Source organism: Mobula birostris, chromosome 28 (genome assembly GCF_030028105.1).
Source record: "Mobula birostris isolate sMobBir1 chromosome 28, sMobBir1.hap1, whole genome shotgun sequence".
In the NCBI taxonomy this organism is placed as follows: Eukaryota; Metazoa; Chordata; class Chondrichthyes; order Myliobatiformes; family Myliobatidae; genus Mobula; species Mobula birostris.
Window position 1 is genome coordinate 9,266,137 of NC_092397.1, and position 27,112 is coordinate 9,293,248.

The window sequence follows — 27,112 nt, forward strand, 5'->3', positions numbered from 1 at the left end:
CAACGGGAAAGGGCCAGGAGCAACGGTCCAATCCACAATAAGAAGTAGCTTCTGATAGGCAAGCGTCTGGGCAGTGGGGAGCGTCCTTGCATTCCTGCCACTTTGAGGGAAAATATCGGGCCCAGGCTGTGACCTGCAGCCGCATCTGAACGTGGGCTCATCTGTCGAACATCCTAAATGAAAAGGATTATTGATTGAACACTAAAGGCAGCTCGAAATAAATTGCCTGATCTCTCAGTGGTAGGATTAGGGACAGGAGGATTTGCGTTTGATTGCATTGTTAATCTTTTTACAGATCCCCTCCAATTTCCTTTTTTTTCCCTCTCATTATTCTTTTGGCCGAAGGTGAAGCAAAAACCTGCTGCCACAGGGAACTCAAAGGATCGTGAGGAAGAGATTCAAGTTAAGAGCCGGAGTCGGTCGCTCAGCCCTTCGAGCTGCTCCACGGTTCCAGTTCAGGTTCATGTAAATTAAAACACGCGACGAACTTTATTAGTTTATTGAGGTACAGTGCAGGCAGGTGCTTCTGGGCTTTTGAGCCGCGTAGGCCATTCTGGGCCTTTTGAGTCCAGCAATCCCCCTATTTAATGCTAGCCTTACTGTAGGACGATTTACAATGGCCAATCCATCTCCAAACCGGTTCGTCTTTGGACTGTGGGAGGAAACCGGAGCCCCTGGAGGAAACCCATGTGGTCACGGGGGAGAACGTACAAACTCCTTCCAGGCGGCGTCGGAATTGACCTCTGACCTCTGATGCCCAGAGCTTCTCCCTCCCATCCACTCACACCCAGCCCCAGGACAGGCATCCAGCTTCCATTCCCTGGCCCGGACTCACAGGAAGCAGGCCTCAGACTTCCAGATCCCACCAGCCCGGGGGCCTCGACCATCGGGCCCCTGCTTCTGAACTCACTAACGTCACTCCTCGGCCTTTGGTATCGAACCCCAGACTCACAGATCACGGTTTGGACCAGACCTGCATAGGCTTCTGACATCCCTGGCCTGGACTCACAAACACTCAGACATTGGGCCTCCGGCTTCAGGACTGGGAGAGATCAGTCAACGACTTCTGGTCTTATCACCTCCAGTCTCCGAGCTTCAGGCTTTGACTGCACAGCAGACCTCCAGCTCTGGGACTTGCCGAGCTTGAGGAGTCACCAGCCCTTGTCCATGAGGCCCTCTGACTGGACATCCGTCCGTGAGGATCTCTGGCCTCCTCGCAAAGAGTGCTCTGACCTGGACTCCTGGCTCCTGCTTACCCTCGACCCCAAACCCCAACCTGCCCCCCTATCTCCCCGCACTGTCCCCAAAATCAGCCCTACGAGCCTGAAAAGAATATATTAAGTCTAAGCCACAACAGCCCAGCAACATCTTGACCTGAACACCGATTCATCATTCAAAACCATTATGGCTGATCTATTTGTAATCACAATAATATTCCTGCACATTAAGAGTAATATTTCATCCTCTTGCCCATCAAGAATCTGCCTCTGCCTTAGAGATGTTCGAAGGCTCCACTTCACCTGGCGTTTATGGAGGGCGGTGTGGCTCGTTGGGCTGAAAGGGCCTGGTCCACGCCATATCAGACACCAACAGAATCAACAAACTCATTCGTAAGGCCAGTGAAGTTGTGGGGGTGGAACTGGACTCTCGGACGGTGGTGTCTGAAAAGAGGATGCTGTCTAAGTTGCATGCCATCTTGGACAATGTCTCCCATCCACTACATAATGGACTTGTTGGGCACAGGAGTACATTCAGCCAGAGACTCATTCCACCAAGATGCAACACGGAGCGTCATAGGAAGTCATTCCTCCCTGTGGCCATCAAACTTTACAACTCCTCCCTTGGAGGGTCAGACACCCTGAGCCAATAGGCTGGTCCTGGACTTATTTCCTGGCATAATTTACATATTATTATTTAGTTATTTATGGTTTTATATTGCTATATTTATACTCTATTCTTGGTTGGTGCAACTGTAACGTAACCCAATTTCCCTCGGGATCAATAAAGTATGTCTATCTATCTATCTCTTTTAATTAATTAATTGATTGCGTGATTAATTAATTAATTAATAAGTGAGGTCCAGAGACCTTTTGAGAGGAAGAAATGTTGCCTCACCTACTTTTAAACAGCGACCCCCTGGTTCTAGATCCTCCCTCAAGAGAAACATTCGCTCCCCATCCATCTGCCTTGAGCTTTCGAGAGGGGAGGCGGTTACGTGTTTCAATCAGGTCCCGTTTCACTCCTTCTAAACTGCGGCGGGTACCAACGTACCCAACCCTTCCTCATGAGAAAGCACTCACGCCCCCTGGCGTTCTCATTGCTCCCCTCAGGGAGGAGGTACAGGAGCTTGAAGGCACTCGCCCAACGTTTCGCCAGCGGTGCAGCGGACAATCCCGGCGGTGCGCGGTATATGCTCTGTGGGTGCGCCGTGGTCCTGGGGGGGACGTCGTTCCGTTTTGTTGTGTGTACGCACAGCACGATGACAGTAAACTTGAATTTGAACCTGGAGGTGCGGGACCTCATTCCAGACGGAAGCACCGAGACGAGAGCCATGGCCTGGATGGTGGGATCCTTGATGATGGATGCTGCTTTCCTGCGACGGTGCTTTCCGAGCGGGCTTTCCCTCAGGTTCCTTATACAGGAAGAGGCCATTTGGCCCATCAGTTCCAGTCTGGCTCTCATATCAATGAGCAACCTCATTTTCCCACAGTTCCCTCCTAAAGTTCAAAGTACAAGATAATAAGAGGAATAGATCGAGTGGATAGCCAGCGCCTCTTCCCCAGGGCACCACTGCTCAATACAAGAGGACATGGCTTTAAGGTAAGGGGTGGGAAGTTCAAGGGGGATATTAGAGGAAGGTTTTTGACTCAGAGAGTGGTTGGTGCGTGGAATGCACTGCCTGAGTCAGTGGTGGAGGCAGATACACTAGTGAAGTTTAAGAGACTACTAGACAGGTATATGGAGGAATTTAAGGTGGGGGCTTATATGGGAGGCAGGGTTTGAGGGTCGGCACAACATTGTGGGCCCAAGGGTCTGTACTGTGCTGTACTAGTCTATGTTCTATGTAAATTTTATTGTAGAGTACACATGTGTCACCGCATACAACCCTGAGATTCATTTTCCTGTGGGCATACTCAGCAAATCTATAGAATAGTAACTGTAAACAGGATCAGTGAAAGATCAACCAGAGTGCAGAAGACAACAGACTGTGCAAATGCAAATATAAATAAATAGTAATAAATAACAAGAACACGAGATAAAGAGACTTTAAAGTGAGATCCTTGGCTGTGGGAACATCTCAATAGATGAGTGTAGTTATCCCCTTTTGTTCAGGAGCCTGATGGCTGAGGGGTAGTAACTGTTCCTGAACCTGGTGGTGCGAGTCCTGAGGCTCTTGTACCTTCTACGAGGAGAGAGCACGGCCTGGGTGGTGGGGATCTCTGATGATGGATGCTGCTTTCCTACAACAGTGTTTCATGTCGATGTGCTCAGTAGTTGGGAGGGCTTTACCCATGATGTACTGGGGTGAATCCACTACCTTTTGTTAGATTTTCTGTTCAAAGGCACTGGTGTTGCCGTACCAGCAAGTCAACACACTCTCCATTACACATCTATCGAAGTTTGTCAAAGTTTCTGATGTCATGCCACACCTCAGTTGACTCCTGAGGAAGTAGAGGCATTGTGCACGCGCGAGGGTGTGAGGGAGGAATGTGGCTCGTCCTGCAGTGGCTGTTCTCTTGTGTTCCGTGTTGATCTGCTGATCCTTGCGATGTTGGCACCGTAATGTGTGGCGACGGTTCCGGGCTGCCCCCGACTGCGTTAGCTGTTCGCACAAGCGACGATCTTCCCTGAACGCCTCGGTGTACACGTGTTAAATAAACCTGAACCTTGAGAATCTTCTCATCGCTAATTCCCGCTGTCGCCCCCACGGTGGTTACCGTCTCTGAGTCAGAAAATCACAGGCTGGAACTGGAGGTTCGGAGGCGCAATATGCGATGACTCCTCAGCCGAAAAGGAGGGTCTGAAAAGTCTCTCGGGTGAGACATTAAGCTGAGACTCCAACCCACCTGGACTCCCTCTGAGTAATCGCGAAAGCTCAGGCAACGCCACACCGGAGAGCAGAATCATTCTGGCGAGGCTTAGCGTCGGGCTGCGAGATGGCGCCTCAGCTGGAGATGCAGGGGGAGTACAAGCCAGGAGCCCCAGCACTTGAAAAGGTCCAAATCTCTCTCTGGAGCTGAGATCAAGAAGAAATTAATTGCTTCCGGTCTGCAGGAGGCTCTTCAGTAGTAATTGGGACAGCTAGAGAGTAAATGTCTCAAATGTGTGTCGCAAATGAGCACTTAGAGATCATATTAAGACCCACAGAGCCAGAGGGTGGACACACTCAGAGATTAGTGTCAGCTGTAAAAGGAGCACATCACTTTACAAACTGCCCATTAGGGTTTTGCCTGCTCCAGCTGAGGTTCTCACACAGGTGTCATTGCCCGCTTCTGTGCCCAGTGGAGTGGAAGCAAAGGCCTGTGAGAAGTTCTGTGGGCTAATACAAACTAATGAATGATTGGTGCAATTGGTTCATCGCGCTGAGCAAAGGTGCCTGTCTTTGAAGATAGCTCAAAAGTTCCAGGTCAGCCGAGGTGTGACAAGTGACGGAGTGAGTGAGGGGACTAGCCGAGAAGGAGCGATTGATTTAAAAACCGGTCGGGACCAGCCTGCAACACAAGCATTCGAGGTTGGCCAAGGTGCGACAAGTGAAACGAATTAGTCAAAGAAATCAGCCAATATAATCGAGGTTTGCTCTAGGGGAGCGGCCTCGTCGAGGGAAGTGCCTTGAGAGAAAAGTGCGAGTCTTTGTCTCGAGAGTCTTCGGCGAGGAGGCTGAGGGAGGAGACCACGCCACAGTTGGAGAGGGTGAGAAGTGGTGAAGAAATGACAGGTCAACTGATTCAGTGTGCTGCCTGCATGATGTGGGAGGTCAGGGACGCTGATGGTGCCTCTGGCTGCTACAAATGTGGAAAGTGTGCCCAGGTTCAGCTCCTGAAGGACCGTGTTGGGGCACTGGAGAGGCAACTGGATGACCTCAGGTTCACCTGGGAAACCGAGAGTTTTCTGGACAGGACCTGCAGCAAGATTGTTACACCGAAGATACCGGACGGGAGAAGGGGGGGCGACGATGAGGAAGGGGTACAGGAGACCCCGGGGGATGTGCCTCTTGAAAACAGGTTCACCCTCTTGGAAGCTGTCGGGACAGAAGTCAGAGCCAATCTGAGAGGCGGACGGGTCTGCGAGTCAAAAATTGGCACTGAAACAAAGCCGAGGAGACAGAAGTCAGGCAGAGCCGTGGTAGTAGGGGACCCCATAGTGAGAGGTACAGAAGGGGGTTTCTGCTGCAACAGGCGGGATTTAAGGATGGTGTGTTGCCTCCCTGGTGCCAGGATCCAGGACGTCACAGACCGATTACAGGGCATCCTCAAAGGAGAAGGTGAGCAGCTGGAAGTGGTGGTGCATGTCGGCACGAATGCCGTCGGGAGGAAGAGGAAAGAAATTCTACAGCATGACTTCAGAGAACTGGGAAGAAGGTTGAAAAGCAGGACCTCTAGGGTGGTTATCTCGGGTTTGCTTCCACATCCTTGTGCTGGAGAGGACAGGAACAGGGAGATAGCGGACCTGAATGTGTGGTTGAGGAGCTGGTGTGGGAGGCAGGGATTTAGATCCCTGGACCACTGGGATCTGTTTTGGGGTAAGGATGAATTGTACAGAAGGGACGGGTTGCATCTTAACAGGCGGGGGACCAGCATTCTGGCAGGCAGGTTAACCACCGCTACACGGGTGTGTTTAAACTAAGTAGTAGCGGGGAGGGGACAAACTGGAAATGTAAGGATGGAGTTAAAGAGAAAGTGAGAATAAGAAAAGTTAAGAAAGGCAACAGAATTGACGGGGCAGAAAGCTCAGGAGGGGATCGGAGAGTATGGCCAAGTGCAATAGGAATCGATGTGAAAGGTGAGGGGAGTAAAAGTATTACTTTAAAAGGATTAAAGGTATTATATATGAATGCACGGAGTATAAGAAATAAAGTGGATGAGCTTGAGGCTCAGTTGGAAATTGGCAAGTATGATGTTGTAGGAATAACAGAGACATGGCTACAAGAGGACCAGGGCTGGGAAATGAATATTCAGGGATATACATCCTATCGAAAGGACAGACAGGTGGGCAGAAGGGGTGGGGTGGCTCTGTTGGTGAGGAATGAAATTCAGTTCCTTGCGAGGGGGGCATAGAATCAGGAGATGTAGAGTCAGTATGGATAGAACTGAGAAACTGTAAGGGCAAAAAGACCCTAATGGGAGTTATCTACAGACCCCCAAACAGTAGCCTGGATATAGGGTGCTAGTTAAATCAAGAGTTAAAATTGGCATGTCGCAAAGGTAATACTACGGTTGTTAGGGGGGATTTCAACATGCAGGTAGACTGGGAAAATCAGGTTGGTACTGGACCCCAAGAAAGGGAGTTTGTGGAGAGCCTCAGAGATGGATTCTTAGAGCAGCTTGTACTGGAACCTACCAGGGAGAAGGCAATTCTGGATTTAGTGTTGTGCAATGAGCCAGATTTGATAAGAGAACTCGAGGTACAGGAGCCATTAGGAGGTAGTGACCATAATATGATAAGTTTTAATCTACAATTTGAGAGGGAGAAGGGAAGATCGGAAGTGTCAGTATTACAGTTGAACAAAGGGGACTATGTACCCATGAGGGAGGAGCTGGCCAAAGTTGACTGGAAAGATACCCTAGCAGGGATGAGAGTGGAACAACAATGGCAGGTATTTCTGGGAATAATACAGAAGGTGCAGGATCAGTTCATTCCAAAGAGGAAGAAAGGGGCGACCGTGGATGACAAGGGAAGTCAAGGACAGTATAAAAATCAAAGAGAGGAAGTATAACATAGCAAAACTGAGCGGGAAGCCAGAGGATTGGGAGACTTTTAAGAAGCAACAGAAGATAACTAAAAAAGCAATACAGGGGGAAAAGATGAGGTACGAAGGTAAGCTAGCCAAGAATGTAAAGGAGGATAGTAAAAGCTTCTTGAGGTATGTGAAGAGATAAAAATTAGTTAAGACCAAAGTTGGGCCCTTGAAGACAGAAACGGGTGAAATTATTATGGGGAACAAGGAAATGGCAGACGAGCTGAACAGGTACTTTGGATCTGTCTTCACTCGGGAAGACACAAACAATCTCCCAGATGTAATAGTGGCCAGAGGACCTGGGGTAATGGAGGAACTGAAGGAAATTCGCATTAGGCACAAAATGGTGTTGGGTAGACTGATGGGACTGAAGGCTGATAAACCCCCAGGTCCTGATGGTCTGCACCCCAGGGTACTTAAGGAGTTGGCTCTAGAAATCATGGACACATTAGTAATCATTTTCCAATGTTCTATAGATTCAGGATCAGTTCCTGCGGATTGGAGGGTAGCTAATATTATCCCACTTTTTAAGAAAGGAGGGAGAGAGAAAACAGGCAATTATAGACCAGTTAGTCTGACATCAGTGGTGGGGAAGATGTTGGAGTCAGTTATAAAAGATGAAATAGCGGCATATTTGGATAGCAGTAGCAAGATAGGTCTGAGTCAGCAGGATTTACGAAGGGGAAATCATGCTTGACTAATCTTCTGGAATTTTTTGAGGTTGTAACTCTGAAAATGGACGAGGGAAAGCCAGTGGATGTAGTGTACCTGGACTTTCAGAAAGCCTTTGATAAGGTCCCACATAGGAGATTAGTGTGCAAAATTAGACCACATGGTATTGGAGGTAGGGTACTGAAATGGATAGAAAATTGGTTGGCAGACAGGAAACAAAGAATAGGGATTAACGGGTCCTTTTCAGAATGGCAGGCAGTGACTAGTGGGGTACCGCAAGGCTCGGTACTGGGACCACAGCTATTTATAATACACATTAATGATTTAGATGAAGGGATTAAAAGTAACATTAGCAAATTTGCAGATTATGCAAAGCTGGGTGACAGTGTGAAATGTGAAGAGCATGTTATGAGAATGCAGGGTGACTTGGACAGGTTGGGTAAGTGGGCAGATGCATGGCAGATGCAGTTTAATGTGGATAAATGTGAGGTTATCGACTTTGGTGTCAAGAACAGGAAGGCAGATTACTATCTGAATGGTGTCAAGTTAGGAAAAGGGGAAGTAACAATGAGATCTAGGTGTCCTTGTTCATCGGTCACTGAAAGTAAGCATGCAGGTACAGCAGGCAGAGAAGAAAGCTAATGGCATGTTGGCCTTCATAACAAGGGGAGTTGAGTATAGGAGCAAAGAGGTCCTTCTGCAGTTGTACAAGGCCCTGGTGAGACCCCACCTGGAGTATTGTGTGCAGTTTTGGTCTCCAAATTTGAGGAAGGACATTCTTGCTATTGAGGGAGTGCAGCGTAGGTTCACTGGGTTAATTCCAGGGATGGCGGGAATGTCATATGTTGAAAGATTGGAGCGACTGGGCTTGTATACACTGGAGTTTAGAAGGATGAGAGGGGATCTGATTGAAACATGTAAGATTATTAAGGGATTGGACATGCTAGAGGCAGGAAACATGTTCCCGATGTTGGGGGAGTCCAGAACCAGAGGCCACAGTTTGAGAATAAGGGGTAGACCATTTAGAATGGAGTTGAGGAAAAACTTTTTCACACAGAAGGTTGTGGTTCTGTGGAATGCTCTGCCTCAGAAGGCAGTGGAGACCAATTCTCTGGATTCTTTCAAGAAAGAATTAGATAGAGCTCTTAAAGATAGCAGAGTCAAGGGATATGGGGAGAAGGCAGGAACAGGGTTCTGGATGATCAGCCATGATCACAGTGAATGACGGTGCTGGCTCAAAGGGCCGAATGGCCTACTCCTGCACCTATTGTCTATTGTCCAATACCAGTGTTCCAGTGACCAAAATCAAAAGCGCCAGTGACCTTTTCATGGTCGGGGGTAGGAGGGTAGTGTAGCGGCTGGCGTAACACTTTAAACTGCCAGTGATCGAGCTTCAGCTCCTGCCGCTGTTCGTAAGGAGTTTGTACGTTCTCCCCGTGACTGCACAGGTTTCCTCCGGGTACCCCAGTTTCCGCCCACGTTCCAACGACACACGGGTTGTGGCTAGCAAGCTAGGTTGGCGACTGTTGCAGGCTGCCCCCAGCGCAATCCTTGGACGATTCAAGGCTCGGAGTAAATTTATTATCGAAGTACGTATAGGTCACCATATGCTACCTTGAGATTCATTTTCTTGCAGGCATTCACTGTAAAACGCAAAGAAATACGTTAGAAACACAATGAAAAAAATGCACGCAAATAGACCGCTAAGCAACCAACGTGCAAAAGGAGACAAATTGTACGAATGCAAGAATTTAGAAGATTGAGGGGGGATCTGATTGAAACGTATAAAATCCTAAAGGGATTCGACAAGCTAGATGCAGGAAGATTGTTCCCGATGTTGGGGAAGTCCAGAACGAGGGGTCACAGTTTGAGGATAAAGGGGAAGCCTTTTAGGACCGAGATGAGAAAAAACTTCTTCACACAGAGAGTGGTGAATCTGTGGAATCCTCTGCCACAGGAAACAATTGAGGCCAGTTCATTGGCTATATTTAAGAGGGAGTTAGATATGGCCCTTGTGGCTAAAGGGATCAGGGGATATGGAGAGAAGGCAGGTATAGGGTTCTGAGTTGGATGATCAGCCATGATCGTAATGAATGGCGGTGCAGGCTCGAAGGGCCAAAAGGCCTACTCCTGCACCTATTTTCTATGTTTCTATGTTTCTATAATAATTAATAAACAAATAATACTGAGGACATGAGTTGTCGATTCCTTGAGAGTTAGTCCAACGAGTGTGTTGCTCGTTGAAGCAAACTGTGCTTTTCACGGCACACTTGAGGCCACCTTATCAAGCACGCCTGCACCTTGGCTCGTTAATGCAACTATCTAGTCAGCCAATCACGTGGCAGCGGCTCAAAGCATCAAAGCACGGAGATGTGGTCACGAGGTTCAGTTGTCGTTCAGGCCAAAAATCAGAATGGGGGAAGAAATGTGATTTAAGTGACTTTGACTGTGGGATGATTGTTGACGCCGTAAGACCATGAGATATAGGAGCAGAATTAGGCCACTTAGCAAGAATTAGTCTCCTCTGCCATTTCATTATGGCTGATTCATTTCCCTCTCAGACCCAATCCCCTGCTTTCTCCCCGTAACCCTTCATGCCCTGACTAATCAAGCTCTGTCTTCGATCTACCTAAAGACTAGGCCTCCACAGCCGCCTGTGGCAACGAATTCCACAGATTCACCACCCTCTAGCTAAAGAAATCCCTCCTCACCTCTGTTCTGTAAGGATTCCCCTCTATTCTGAGGCTGTGTCCTCTGGTCTTAGACTCAGCTAGACGGGGTGGTTTGAGTGTCTGAGAAACTGCTGATCTCCTGGGATCCTCACGCACAACAGCCTCTAGAGTTTACAGAAAATGGTGCGAGAAGTGAAAAAGCATCCAGTCAGCAACAATTCTGTGGGTGAAAAATGCCTTGTTAATGAGAGAGGTCAGAGGAGAATGGCCAGACTGGTTTGAGCCAGTAAGGAAGGCTCAAATAGCCACCCATTTCCACAGTGGTGTGCAGAAGATCACCTCTGAATGCACAACACTTTGAACATTGTTCAAAGATGGGCTACAACAGCAGAAGACCGTGAACATACGCCCAGTGGCCACTTGATTAGGTACAGGAGTTACTTGGAACTTGAAAGTACACGTGGCAAATTAAGCCGCTCTCCTTTTTTTGTAAATCTGCACAATTATAACATGTCAACATTATTTGCATGTGTACGGGGAATCGCACAACCAACATTTTGGCTCACGGTGGTCTCTGTTTTCTTCCACCCAACCCCCTACAGATGTCATCCACACAGTGGGACCGATCGTACGGGGGAAAGAAAGGCTTCCCGAAAAGGTCCTGCAAAGCTGCTACGAAACCAGCCTGAGGCTCGCCCGCGAAAACAACCTGCGAACCATAGTAAGTCATTGTACCGCGCACCAGCGAGCACGATTAGAGCGGGATTTAGCGTCCTCTTTCACACGGAGCCGTGGTTGAACATACTTCCCCCCACAGAAGTTTGACTAACTGTGCCTTCAGCTCCTCGGTATGGGCGTAGACTCAAGACTGACCCCTTAAAGGGGGGGGGGGTCACTTCACCGGACCACAAACTTCTTTGAAAGTGTTGCTTCCTCAGTAATTGTTTTTGTTTATGATAGTCCTCTTGAAGCTGAACACAAATATGATTTCAGACTACCTGTATCACGTAAGAATTTGGAGAAACAAGAAATTAACTTTTATTGACTATAATGCGTTTAATTGCATAACGGTGTTGTAGAAGACTGAGGAGATTTGATCGGTATAGGTAGAATAAATGCAAGCAGGCTTTTCTAACTGAGGATGGGTGCGACTACCATCAGAGGTCATGGGTTAAGGGTGAAAGGTGAGAAGTTTAAGAGGAACATGAGGGGAAACTTCTTCTCTAGGAGAGGATCATGAGAATAGTCCAAGTGAGCTGAAATGTTTCGTTGGTGATTTTCATCTGTACTTTCACGTCTGAGGCTTCTTGTTTAAGTGTCCAACAATAATCAGCCATCATTGATGGATTACAGCTGCCCTGATATTGTTTCTCCGTGACCGCAATATCCTGGTGAAACCTTTCACCGTGCTCGTTCACTGACAGCGCCAAGATTAGCAGGGAAGAAGTCTAAATGGGATAAAGCAGAAAAGGAATCTTTAGTGACAAGTTGCACTTCATGGTTTTGTCTGCACTGAAGCATGTTGTCATCCAGCTGTGCGTAGCTCGGTGCTCTGTAGTTGCCAAGGAAATTTTCAAAAACATTCTTGAATGCCTTCCATGCGATTTTCTCCGGTCCCACTAGAAGTTCTTCGAATTGCCTGTCACTGATGACCTGTTTGACTTGTGGACCAACAAAAATGCCTTCCTTAATCTTGGCATCAGTTATTCTGATTTGAATTATGAATTGAAATAGCAAAAATGTACAGGCGATTTCAAAAAAAATTGTGTGTGAAAGGGTGTCTGGGCAGCCTCCAACCTGATGGCATGTACATCGAGTTCTCTCACTTCCAGTAATGTCCCCCCCCTTCACCATTCCCCATTCCCATTTTCTTCTCACCTTATCTCTTTACCGGCCTATTACCTCCCTCCCTCTCATGCTCCTCCCCCTCTTCTTTTTTCCATGGCCTCCTGTCCTTTCCTATCAGATTCTCCCTTCTCCAATCCTGTATCTCTTTCACCGATCAACTTCCCAGCTCCTTCACTTCACCCCCTCCCCCCACCACCAACCTCCCCCAAGTTTCACCTATCGCCTTGTGGTTCTTCCTCCCTTCCCCCCCCCCCCACCTTCTAACTCCTCATCTTTTTTTCTCCTGTCCTGATGAAGGGTCTCGGCCCAAAATGTCGACTGTTTTACTCTTTTCCATAGATGCTGCCTGGCCTGCTGAGTCCCTCCAGGTGTGTGAGTGTGTGTTGCTTGGATTTCCAGCCTCTGCAGATTTTCTCTTGAGCGTGAGGGAAATTCCATGGCGGTTTTCATGGTCAGCAGCCCAAAATTCAAAAGGAACATCCAAACTATTCAGGAAGCATGATCTTTGTTGTCCAGCCAGCAGGTGGCGTAGTGGCATCAGCACCGGACTTCGGAGCGAAGGCTCCTGAGTTCGAATCCAGCCGGCTCCCTTGCACACTTTCCATCCGTGCTGGATTGAGCGTCAAGCTGGCAACTCGGCCTCGTAAAAAAGAAATTGCCTGCTGCAGAAACATCAACAGTAAAAAGTTGATGGCCTATGCGCTCTCTCATGATGACCTTTGTTGTCCGATGCCATTTAACCATCGCTGGTGCGCAAGTGGAACAGGTCAAAAGCTTTAAGTTCCTCCGGGTCAATATCACAAATGACCTGACTTGGTCCAACCAAGCAGAGTTCACTGCCAAGAAGGCCCACCAGCGCCTTTACTTCCTGAGAAAACTAGAGTAATTTGGCTTATCCCCTAAACCCTCACTAATTTTTATAGATGCACCGTGGAAAGCATTCTTCCAAGGTGCATCACAACTTGGTATGGAAGTTGTCCTGTCCAAGACCAAAAGAAGCTGCAGAAGATCGTGAACACGGCGCAGCACATCACACAAACCAATCTTCTGTCCTTGGACTCACTTTACACCGCACGCTGTCGGAGCGGTGCTGCCAGGATAATCAACAACACGACCCACCCAGCCAACACACTTTTCGTCCCTCTTCCCTCCGGGAGAAGGCTCAGGAGCTTGAAGACTCGTACGGCCAGATTTGGGAACAGTTTCTTTCCAACTGTGATAAGACTGCTGAACGGATCCTGACCCGGATCTGGGCCATACCCTCCAAATATCCGGACCTGCCTCTCGGTTTTTTCGCACTACCTGATTTTCCCATTTCTATTTTCTATTTATGATTTATAATTTAAATTTTTAATATTTACTCATTTTAACTATTTTTAATATTTTTAATATTTATATTTATTTATCCAGGGAGTGGGAAGCACAGAATCAAATATCGCTGTGATGATTGTACGTTCTAGTATCAATTGTTTGGCGACAGTAAAGTATAAAGTATAACCTTTGGACAAAATTGAATAACTGGCGCAGTAGCACTGATTTTAAAGAATAGGACAAAGGGGGTGAGAAGAGAGAGGACCATTGCCCAGAAAATCACAAAAAAGAATCAATTTGCATGGAGCTAAGGAGGTGTATGTAGATCAGCGTGCTGAGGAACAAATGAAGATTTAGATAATTTCAAAGATTCAAAGTACATTTATTATCAAAGCATGTATGCAGTATACAACCCTGAGATTCATCTTCCTCACAGACAGCCACGAAACAAAGAAACACCATGGAACCCGTGCTCAAAAAAAAACCAAAACATGCAACCATCAGAAAGAATCGAGCCAAAATCACAGAATATAAAATATAAAGACGAAAGAGTCCAGGCGTCACGACATGAAGTGCGGGATCCAGTCCGCAAACCATGTCAGTTAAATATTGCCCAAGACCCAGGACTCCAGCACAATCCTGGAGCAGCTTCGAGCAAGAGGGAGAAAGAGAGAGAGACCGTCACACACAGATACCTTCTTCCAGCAGCTTCGAGCGAGAGGGAGTGAGAGAGAGACCCTTCGGGCCCAGTGAGCGAGAGGCTGCGACATTGTGCTGAACACTCGCTTGCCTTCTGCGTTGGCCTCAGCGCTTTCCAACCTTTCTCAACATTGGATCGGAGAGAAATGGAGTCAAGCTTAGGCCCGCGTCCTGTCTCCAGGCTTCTTGGCCTTGAGGCCGCACGCTTCCTCACCGAGCACCCTCAGAGATGGCGAAGCACCAGATCACTCAATTGGCACTGTTTGATGAGAAAGGGTTAATTAATTAGATTATTAGATTAGATTCGATTATGAGGACAGGCAGTCCTCTTTTATTGTTATTTAGCAATGACTAAAGCACGTGGCTAAGTGGTTAAGGCATTCGACTAGTGACCTGAAGGTCGTGAGTTCGAGCCTCTGCTGAGGCAGCGTGTTGTGTCCTTGAGCAAGGCACTTAATCACACAGTGCTCTGCGACGACACTGGTGCCAAGCTGTATCGGCCCTTGCCCTTCCCTTGGACAACATCAGTGTCGTGGAGAGGGGAGACTTGCAGCATGGGCAACTGCTGGTCTTCCATACCACCTTGCCCAGGCCTGCGCCCTGGAGAGTGAAGACTTTCCAGGCGCAGATCCGCGGTCTCGCAAGACTAACGGATGCCTTTATTTATTTAATGCATGCATTAAGAAATGATACAGTGTTCCTCCAGTATGATATCACAGAAACACAAGACAAACCAAGACTGAAAAATTGACAAAAACCACATAATTATAACATATAGTTACAACAGTGCAAAGCAATACCGTAATTTGTAAGGAACAGACCATGGGCATGGTAATGACGCAGATGCAGTGATCCGGAGTGAAAAAGCAAACTGCCTTTGGAATTCAACGGGGCGAGCAGCATCTGTGAGGGGAAGGATTTACCCTACAACCATCAGGCTCCTGAACCAGTGTGGATAACTTCACTCACCTCAACTCCGAACTGATCACGGAACACAACCTGTGCTCTCACTTTCAAGGATTCTACAGCTCATGTTTTTAGATATATAGATAGATAGATTCATTTGTTAGTTTGTTGTATTTGCACAGTTTGTCTTCAGAGTGAATAACTTCACTCTCCACTGCTCTGCCCTGACTTCACAATGGTCGGGCACTGAGGAGTGTGGTAGAACAAAGGGATCTGGGAATACAGGTCCATAATTCGTTGAAAGTGTTTTCACAGGTAGATGGAGTCATAAAGAAAGCTTTTGGCACATTGGCCTTCATAAATCAAAGTACTGAGTACAGGAGATGGGATGTTATGTTGAAGTTGTATACAACATTGGTGAGGCCTAATTTGGAGTATTGTGCGCAGTTTTGCTCACCTACCTGCAGGAAAGAAACAAGGTTGAAAGAGTGCAGAGAAAATTACAAGGAAGAAAATACAAGAGCAGGGATGTGATGCTGAGGCCTTATAAGGCACTGGTGAAGCCTCACCTTGAGTATTGTGGACAGTTTTGGGCCCCTCATCTTAGAAAAGATGTGCTGGCATTGGAAAGGGTCCAGAGGAGGTTCACAAGGATGATTCCAGGAATGAAAGAGTTATCATACGAGAAACGTTTGATGGCTCTGGGTCTGAACTCGCTGGAATTTAGATGGATGATGGGGAATCTCATTGAAACCTTTCGAATGTTGAAAGGCCTAGACAGAGTAGATGTGGAAAGGATGTTTCCCATGGTGGGGGAGTCTAGGACAAGAGGGCACAGCCTCAGGATAGAGGGGCGTCCATTTAAACAGAGATGTGGAGGAATTTCTTTAGCCAGAGGGTGGTGAATTTGTGGAATTTGTTACCACAGGCAGCCGTGGAGACCAGGTCGTTGGGTATATTTAAGGCAGAGACTGATAGGTTCTTGACTGGACACGGCATCAAAGGTTACAGGGAGAAAATGCTGGGGAGTGGGGCTGAGGAGGGGGAAAAAGGGCCAGCCATGATCAAGTGGTAGAGCAGACTCGTTGGGCCAAAGGTCCTAATTCTGCTCCTAAGTCTTCCGGTCTTATGGTCTAAAATGAATCTCAGGGTCGTATATCTGCATGTACATTCGTTGATAAATTTTTCTTTGAACGCCGGACTTTGAGGAAGTGTCAGCATTTCAGGTCGAGACCCTACGACAGGACGGATGGTGGAGAGGGAAGAGGGTGGAGAGAGGGAAGGATGAGACAGGGGCTAGCAGATGGTAGATGGACTGTGGAGGGGTGTAGAATGATGGACAAATGGAATCAGTGAGGAAGAGCAGTGAAGATGGAAGACAGAGGCAGGCAAAGAGGGAAGAAAAGGAGACAGGTCGAGAGAGAAGAAGGTGAAGATGGAGGGTAATAAGTAAGGTTAATTACTGATCCTTTGGGGAACAGAGATCATAATATATGTAACTCTTGCTTTGCCTAGCAGCTTAACATAGGGGGTGATAACCATCAGACCGGCCAAACTTAAGAAATCTCATTTCGATGGATGCTGCGCGATGTGTCCCCTGTTACGTATCAGTACTCCGAAATAACAAACAGTACACAATATGCAATTAAATGATTAAACTTTATAATTCTTACTTTGACTATATGGTTAGTAGAGAAACGAAATAAAAGAAAAAAAAGGGCCCAATCTTATTAAACAATCAGTGCACAAAGTTGGAGCCATCGACATCCTCCGATCATCACTGCTCTTCGGACCCTCGCTCCAAGTCCACCCCGCCCAGCGGTCTACCAAATCTCTCCATTCGCGTTTTCTCTCCTCATCTTTCTTTCTCTCTGGCAAAAACCTGCAAAATCAACTCCTTCCAGGTTCACAAGACAGGGCAACAAAATCCTGATTGGCTAACATGCATCCCACAGTCCTGTTATCTCCAGCCATAACCCAAACATTGCTGCTACAGAGAAAACATTACTTCAGCAGTGAAGCCATTACAGCGCGTCACATATACAATTTAATATGAAGATTAAAAATAGAAAACATTTGAAACGCTCAACGGCTCAGGTAGTATCCATGGAAAGAGACTATGGAGTTAAAGTTTCAAGCTGAAAACCCTCATCAGAACTGAATGCAATTTTGTTCAGCCTGTGATTATTCCTTTATTCCTGGAGACTGGTGGTCAATTCTGGATGTCTGGCAGCCAGAGAGGCTCAATTTAGTAGAACAGTCATGTGAAACAAGCTAGTGGAGCCGTAAATGCGTTTCACCAGCGCCAGGGGAAATCTGGGACAACTCTAGATTTTGATTTTGCCATTAAGTCATTTTTCATGTTTTCAAATACTTAACTCCCCACATCAGCCATTACTGCCTGGTGCGGTGCAACATCCTCTCACGGTATACAATGACGGTGAACTGTCAGATCAGCAGGACCATCACTGCCTACCATCACTGCAGGACTTATCTGTGTCCAGGACAAGGAAGCGGGCAGGGAAAAATCATTGCGCACACCGGCCACCCTGCAAACGCCCTTCCGAGAAGCTCCCTTCTGTAATCCACAATAGGGCTATGAAAACAAAAACTTCATGCCTTCTTAAAATGTATCTTCCCCCCAGGCAGATAATCTGATCAACCATTCTAGTCAGACCACCCCCATCCCCTCTAATCTATTACCTCAGTAATGCTGTTTACAAAGTTCAAAGTAAAATTTATTATCAGAGTACATATACATATGTACAGAGTACATACAACCCCTGAGATTTATCTTCCTGTGGGCATACTCAGTAAATCTATAGAACAGTCACTGTAAACAGGATCAACAAACTGTGCAAATGCAAATATAAATAAATAGCAATAAATAATGAGAACACAATATAAGATGGAGAATCCTTAAAGTGAGACTTTTGGGTGTGGGAATGCCAGGAGTAGAAAGAGTGTAGTTATCCGCTTTGGTTCAAGAGCCTGATGGTTGAGGGGTAGTAACTGTTCTGGAACCTGGTGGTGTGGGTCCTGAGGCTCTTGTACCTTCTACCTGATGGCAGCAGCGAGAAAACAGCACGGCCTGGGTGGTGAGGATCTTTGATGATGGACGCTGCTTTCCTACGGCAGTGTTTCATGTAGATGTGCTCAATGATTGGGAGGGCTTTACCCGTGATGTACTGGGCCAAATCCTTTTGTAGGATTTTCTGCTGAAAGGCATATATTTACATTTCAAATATATGCTGAAATGTATTTATTTATGAACTTTTATTTCGTATCTTTGCTTTAACCTCTAAGTTATTTTTATATAATTCTTTATTCTTTAGAATTGTTGAATGTATTTTTTAAATTGAGATATAGGGCAAAATAGCCCCTTCCTGCACTTTGAGACACGTCGCCCAGCAACCCCTAATTTAATCCTAGCCTAATCACAGGATGATTTACAATGACCAATTACCCTATCAACTTGTACATCTTTGGACTGTGGGAGGAAACCGGAGCACCCGGAGGAAACCCACGTGGTCACGAGGAGAAGGTACAAACTCCTTACAGGCAGTGGCGGGAATTGAACCCGGGATGCCTGCATTCTAAAGCGCTGTGCTAACCACCACGCTACCGTGTTGCATATTGCACCAACACACCAGAGGAAATTCCTAACACCTGCGAATGTATATGGCGACCCTTGACCCGTGAAATATCTTTTCATCAGAAGTGCTGTCTTCTCAGTCAGAGGCTTTGTCCTTACTCTGTCACAGATGCAATGTCCTTACTGAGGGAGGCTTTCTCTTCTGAAGATGTTCAGAGCTCAAAAGTTAACTTACTATCAAAGTACTTGTATGTTACACTACCTCAGAATCAGAATCAGGTTTGATATCACTGGCATATGTCGTGAAATTCGTTGTTATGCGACAGCAGTACATAATTATAATTAAAAATCTGTGAATTACAATATGAAGTATATATATTTTTTTAAGAAGTTCAGTTAAGTAAGTAGAGCAAAAAGAGAAAAAAAGGAAAAAAAAGTACTGAGGTAGTGTTCACGGGTTCAATGTCCATTCAGAAATCTGATGGTAGAGGGGACGAAGCTGTTCCTGAATTATTGAGTGTGTGTCTTTATGCTCCTGTACCTCCTTCCCGATGGTAGCAATGAGAAGAGGGCATGTCCTGGGTGGTCGGGGATCTTAATGATGGACGCCGCCTTTCTGAGGCATCGCTCCTTGAAGATGTCCTGGATACTATGGAGGCTGGTGCCCATGATAGAACTGACTGAGTTTACAACTTTCTCCAGTTTATGTCAATTCTGTGCATTGACCCCATGTCCACCATACCAGATGGTGATGCAGCCAGTTAGAATGTTCACCATGACACATCTGTAGAAATTTGCAGGTGTCTTTGGTGACATCCCAAACCTCCTCAAACTCCTAATGAAATATAGCTACTGTCGTGCCTTCTTTGTAGCTGCATCGATATGTTGGGCTCAGGACAGATCCTCAGAGATGTTGACACCCAGGAACCTGAAATTTCTCACCCTTTCCACTTCTGATCACGCCGCGAGGGCTCGTGTGTGTTCCCTCGTCTCACCCTTTCTGAAGTCCACAATCAGCTCTTTGGTCTGACTGGCGTTGGGTGCAAAGGTTGGTCATGAAACACCACTCAACCAGTTGATCTGCCTGGTTCCTGTATGCCCTCTTGGCACCATCTGAATTTCTGCCAACAATACCTACAACACCAGCACGTTTATAGACGGCATGTGAGCTGTGCCCAGCCATAAACTGATGGGTGTAGAGAGACTAGGCTAGCAGGTGGAGCACATATCCTTGAAGTGTGCCGGTGTTGACTGTCAGCGAGGTGAGATGTTATTTCCGATCTCCATAGACTGCGGTCTTCCGGAGACGAAGTCGGGGATCCAGTTGTGCAGGGAGATGCAGAGGGCCCAGGACTTTGAGCTTGCTGATCAGAACAGTAGCAATGATTGTGTTAAAAGCTCAGCTGCGGACAATGAACAGCATCCTGATGTAAGTATTAGCATCTTTAGATTCGTATCCCAGCAGACATTTACAGGAAAATGAAGAAATCCATGAGGATTTACGAAAAAAAAACTATATATATAACTTGGACAAACACTGAAAGTGCAAAAGCCCTTTACTGAGGGAGAGCTACTCTGTTAGAAATGTTCTCCTTACTGAGGGAGAGCTACTCTGTTAGAAATGTTCTCCTTACTGAGGGAGATCTACTCTGTTAGAAATGTTCTCCTTATTGAGGGAGAGCTACTCTGTTAGAAATGCTCTCCTTACTGAGGGAGATCTACTCTGCTGGAAATGTTGTCCTTACTGAGAGAGAGCTACTCTGTTAGAAATGTTGTCCTTACTGAGGAAGATCTTCTCTGTTAGGAATGCTGTTCTTACTGAGGAAGATCTACTCTGTTAGAAATGTTGTCCTTACTGAGGGAGAGCTACTCTGTTAGAAATGTTCTCCTTACTGAGGGAGAGCTACTCTGTTAGAAATGCTCTCCTTACTGAGGGAGAGCTACTCTGTTAGAAGAGTAGCTCTCCTTACTGAGGGAGATCTATTCTGTTAGAAATGTTGTCCTTACTGAGGGAGAGATACTCTGTTAGAAACATTCTCCTTACAGAGGGAGAACTACTCTGTTAGAAATGTTCTCCTTAATGAGGAAGATCTACTCTGCTGGAAATGTTGTCCTTACTGAGGGAGATCTACTCTGCTGGAAATGTTCTCCTTACTGAGGAAGAGCTATTCTGTTAGAAATGTTGTCCTTACTGAGGGAGAGCTACTCTGTTAGAAATGTTCTCCTTACTGAGGGAGATCTACTCTGTTAGAAATGCTCTCCTTACTGAGGGAGAGCTACTCTGTTAGAAACGTTGTCCTTACTGAGGGAGAGCTACTCTGTTAGAAACGTTGTCCTTACTGAGGGAGAGCTACTCTGTTAGAAATGTTCTTCTTACTGAGGGAGATCTACTCTGTTAGAAATGCTCTCCTTACTGAGGGAGAGCTACTCTGTTAGAGGTGTTCTCCTTACAGAGGGAGAGCTACTCTGTTAGAAATGTTCTCCTTACTGAGGGAGAGCTACTCTGTTAGAAATGCTCTCCTTACTGAGGGAGAGCTACTCTGTTAGAAACGTTGTCCTTACTGAGGGAGAGCTACTCTGTTAGAGGTGTTCTCCTTACAGAGGGAGAGCTACTCTGTTAGAAATGTTCTCCTTACTGAGGGAGAGCTACTCTGCTGGAAATGTTCTCCTTACTGAGGGAAACTACTCTGTTAGAAATGTTGTCCCTACTGAGGGAGATCTACTCTGCTGGAAATGTTGTCCTTACTGAGGAAGATCTACTCTGCTGGAAATGTTGTCCTTACTGAGGGAGAGATACTCTGTTAGAAACATTCTCCTTACAGAGGGAGAACTACTCTGTTAGAAACGTTCTCCTTACTGAGGGAGAGCTACTCTGTTAGAAATGTTGTCCTTACTGAGGGAGAGCTACTCTGTTAGAAACGTTCTCCTTACTGAGGGAGAGCTACTCTGTTAGAAATGTTGTCCTTACTGAGGGAGAGCTACTCTGTTAGAAATGTTGTCCTTACTGAGGGAGAGCTACTCTGTTAGAAATTCTGTCCTTACTGAGGGAGATCTACTCTGCTGGAAATATTGTCCTTACTGAGGGAGATCTACTCTGCTGGAAATGTTGTCCTTACTGAGGGAGAGATACTCTGTTAGAAATGTTGTCCTTACTGAGGGAGAGATACTCTGCTGGAAATGTTGTCCTTACTGAGGGAGAGCTACTCTGCTGGAAATGTTGTCCTTACTGAGGGAGAGCTACTCTGTTAGAAATTCTGCCCTTACTGAGGGAGAGCTAATCTGTTTCCGTCCTGGATTTCTGATGAAACATTATTACTGGGCTCTTCAGCCAGCCCAGGATTTTATAGAACATAGAAACTTAGTAAACTTGCAACACAATACAGGCCCTTCAGCCCATAATGCTGTGTCGAACATGTACTAACTTTAGAAATTACCTAGGGTTGCGTGTGGGCACGTGGCCAAGTGGTTAAGGCGCTCGTCTAGTGATCTCAAGGTCACTAGTTCGAGCTTCAGCTGTGGCAGCGTGTTTGTGTCCTTGAGCAAGGCACTTAACCACACATTGCTCTAGCGTCTGTGCGAGGAGTGGCGCCCCACACAGACTTCCAATCTGCGCCTTGTAAGGCATGAAAATGCCTGACACAGGTCTCATGGTCTGAATCAACGTTCCTCCGTTACCCATAGCCCTCTATTTTTCTAATCTCTTTTTCCCTATCCAGATCTCCTATTGTATCCACCTCCACCACCGTCACCGGCAGTCCTTTTAATGCACTCACCACTCTCTACGTATAAAACCTACCCCTGACATCCCCTCTGTACCTACTCCCAAGCACTTTAAAACTGTGCCCTCTCATGTTAGCCATTTCAGCCCTGGGAAAAAGCCTCTGGCTATCCACACGATCAATGTCTCTAATCATCTTATACACCTCAATCAGGTCTCCTCTCATCCTCCATCACTCCAAGGAGAAAAGGCCGAGTTCACTCAACCTGTTCTCATAAGGCATGCTCCCCAATCCAGGCAACATCCTTGTGAATCTCCTCTGCACCCTTTCTATGTTTTCCACATCCTTCCTGTAGTGAAGCGACCAGAACTGAGCACAGTACTCCAAGTGGGGTCTGACCAGGGTCCTATATAGCTGCAACATTACCTCTCAGCTCTCGAACTCAATCCCATGATTGATGAAAGCCAATGCACCGTATGTTTTCTTAACCACAGAATCAACCTGCTTTGAATGTTCCCTGGACTCGGACCCCAAGATCCCTCTGATCCTCCACACTGCCAAGAGTCTTACTATTAATACTATATTCTGCCATCGTATTTGACCTACCAAGGTGAACCACTTCACACTTATCTGGGTTGAATTCCATAAGCCTCTCGTGGCAGCAAATTCCACAAATTTACCACCCTCTGACTAAAGTAATTTCTCCACATCTCAGTTCTAAAAGGACGTCCTTCAATACTGAAGTCATGCCCTCTTGTCCTAGAATCCCCTACCATGGGAAATAACTAATCTGTTCAGTCCTTTTAACGTTCAGAATGTTTCTATGAGACAGCCCCTCATTCTCCTGAACTCCAGGGAATACAGCCCAAGAGCTGCCAGACATTCCTCAGACGGTAACCCCCTTATTGTAGCTGTCACATGTCTCCCGGATACTATGATTATTGAAAGAGGTCTCCCATTCAGTACCTGAGCAGGGTCATTGTGTCGGAGAGGACGAATTGTTCGGTGGTGACGTTCAGTCGCTCCACCGAGACCCTGCCACATCGCCTCGGAGAGGATGAATTACCTCATGGCGTCGCCCAATTGCTCCTCCGAGACTCTGTTGGTATTCTGATGCCTAACCTTTTCTGTCCGTCTCTTCCTGTGGATCCTGGCATTCCTCCACACCTGGGTCCAGACCTTTGTGGGCGCACCATGACAGGGAGAGCTGAAAACCTCAGAATAGATGGACATCGCTTTAGAACAGAGAACACGGGTCATTTTTTGAACCCGAGCTGTGGAGACCAAGTCACTGGGTATATTTATTCAGGGATTAAAGAACAGAACAGGCCCTTCTTTTCCAACGAGCCTTGCCGCCCGACAAGCCACCTGTTTAAACCTAGGCCTAATCACAGGGCAATTTACAATAACCAATTCACCCACTAACCTTTACATCTTTGGACCGTGGGAGGAAGCCAGAGCACCCGGAGGAATCCCACGCTATTACAGTAAGAACGTACAAAATCCTTACAGAGTTGAACTCTGAACTCCAGCGCCCCGAGTGGTAATAGCGTCCCGCTACCCACTACGCTGCCTTAAAGTTGCAATTGATACGTAGTTTGAACTGTAGACCCATGGCCTCCGACAGAACCCCAACCACTTTGGAAAGAAAAAAAAGACACAGGAGGAGAAGAATGTGTGTCGTGGACAAACTGAAAGTAGTCACTCGGGTCTGCAAAAACCCACTGGCACCATCTTTCCATGCTCCTCCTCCAAGATCATATGCTCTGTTTGATTTTATCTCCCTAACCCTTATGTACACTTCCTTTCGCTTCTCGAATAAATTCGACACCTCTCTTGACATCCAAAGTTCCTTTTGTCCACCATTCTTACTGGCACGTACGGAATCTGTCCTGTACACCGTAGAGGTGATCTTCAAACACATTCCACACGTCAGATGCAAATTTGACCAAAAACAGCTGTTCCAATGCCCATTCGTAAATCGGATGGCAGAGAGGAAGAAGCTGTTCCTGAATCGCTGAGTGTGTGCCTTCAGGCTTCTGTACCTCCTCCCTGACGGTAGCAATGAGAAGAGGGCACGTCTTGGGTGATGGGGGTCCTTAATGATGGACGCTGCCTTTTGGAGCCATCACTGTTTGAAGAGGGTGGTGCCCATGATGGAGCTGACTAATTTTACAACCCTCTGCAGCTTATTTCGATCCTGTGCACTTGTCACCAAACCCCCCGCCCCCATACCAGATGACGAGGCAGCCAGTCAGAATGCTCTCCACAGTACATCTGTAGAAATTTGCGAGTGCCTTTGGTGACATACCAAATCTCCTCAAACTCCTAATGAAATATAGCTGCTGTCTTGCTTTCTTTGTAGCTCCATCGATATGCTGCGCCCAGTATAGATCCTGAGAGATATTAACACCCAAGAACTGAAATTGCTCACTCTCTCCCCGTCTGATCCCTCTATGAGGGCGGGTGTCTGTTCCCTCATCTTACGCCTCCTGAAGTCCACAATTAGTTCTTTGGCCTTACCGATGCTGAGTGCAAGGTTGTTGCTGCAACACCACTCAACGAGCTGGTATATCTCGCTCCTGTACGCCCTCTCATCACCATCTGGTTACACTTGTTTATTTGTTTCTTTGTTTACTTGTTTATTGAGATTTAGCGCGGTGCAAGCCCTTCCAGCCTTTTGAACTGCGCCGCCCAGCCCCACCAAGCTTAATCACAGGACAATTTACCAATTACTGTAACCTACCAACCGGTACGACTTTTGGCCCGTGGGAGGAAACCAGGGCACCCGGTGGAAACCCAGGCGGTCACGGGGAGAACGTACAAACTCCTTACAGGCAGTAGCAGGAATTGAACCCGGATCAGTGGTGCTGTAACGCGTTGTGCTGACCGCTACGCTACCGTGCCGCCCCATACCAATCCTCCTCAAACTCGCAATGAAATATGGCCGCCGTCTTGCCTTCTTTGTAGCTGCCTCGGTGTATTGGGCCCAGGACAGATCCTCGGAGATAGGGACACCCAGGAACTTGAAATTGCTCTCTCTTGATGGAATGGCGGAGGAGACTCCCAAAGACGGCTCATGGCTCAAGTCTGCTCCCACTTCGTACGTCAATTTGATATTACAGTACCACGTAGACTGATACGTTGTGTGCGGCAAGCTTTGGTATAGTCGCTGTTAAACATTAGCCTTCCTCCTTCAGTCTCCGACATGCACCTTCCTTAAGTGAGTCTTGCAGTGGATATTCCTCGAGCTTAGAGCAGAATTAGGCCATTCAGCCCATTGAGTCTGCTCTGCTATTCCATCATGGCTGACCCCGGATCCCACTCAACCCCATACACCTGCCTTCTCACCATATCCTTTGATGCCCTGACTGATCAGGAAACGATCAACTTCCGCCTTAAATATACGCGCAGACTTGGCCTCCACCGCAGTCTGTGACAGAGCATTCCACAGATTCACTACTCTCTGGCTAAAAAAATTCCTCCTTACCTTTGTCATAAAAGGTCGCCACTCAATTTTGAGGCTGTGCCCTCTAGTTCTGGATAGCCACACTGTAGAAAGCATCTTCTGCACAACCACCCTATCCAGTCCTTTCAACATTTGGTAGATATCAATGAGATCCCTCCCCCCGCATTCTTCTAAATTCCAGTGAGTACAGGCCCAAAGCTGCCAAAAGCTCCTCATATGTTAACCCCTTCATTCCGGGAATCATCCTCACAAACCTCCTCTGGACTCTTTCCAATGACAACACATCCTTTCTGAGATATGGGGCCCAGAACTGTTGACAATACTCCAAGTGCGGCCTGACCAGCGTCTTATAAAGCCTCAGCATTATCCCCTTATTTTTATATTCTATTCCCCTTGAAATGAATGCCAACATTGCATTTGCCTTCTTTACCACAGACTCAACCTGTAAATTAACCTTCTGGGAGTCTTACACGAGGCCTCCTAGGTTCCTCTGTACCTCTAATGTTTGGCGCATGGGCCATTGATTCTCCCTTCCGAAGGTTTGAGGCTTCTTTTGATACACTGTTACTCCTCCAACAGCAGTTGATGTCCATCAGATATGGGAGCAGAATTAAGCCATTCGGCCCACCAAGTCAGCTCGCCATTTTATCATGGCTGATCCAATTTTTGTCTCAGCCCCCAATCTCCTGCCTTCTCCCCGTATCCCTCCATGCCCTGGCTAATCAAGAACCTATCAACCTCTGCCTTAAATATACCCAATGACCTGCCCTCCTCAGCCACCAGTGGCAACGAATTCCACAGATTTCACCACTCCCTGGCTAAAGAACTTCCTCCTCACCTCCGTTCTAAATGGACGTCTCTCTATTCTGAGTCTGTGTCCTCTGGTGTTAGATTCCCCCACCATAGGTAACATCCTGTCTACATCCAATCTGTTGAGGCCTTTCAGGACTCACTAAGTTTCAATGAGGTCACCCCCTCATTTTTCTGAACTCCGGTGAGTAGAGGCCCGGAGCCATCAAACACTCCTCGTATGACAAGCCTTTCAATCCCAGAATCCTTTTCATGAACCTCCTTTGAAGCCTCTCCAATGTTGGCACATCCTTTCCTAGATAAAGGGCCCGAAACTGCTCACAATACATGGGCTGCTCTGCGTTGTGTCACTGGGGTCAGACACTAGGATTACCTTGCTCCAATCTTGCAACAGGGCTATCCAGCAGTGTGTGGGTGATAGTGTTGTCTTCACTGCAGGCACACAGACGCCACGAG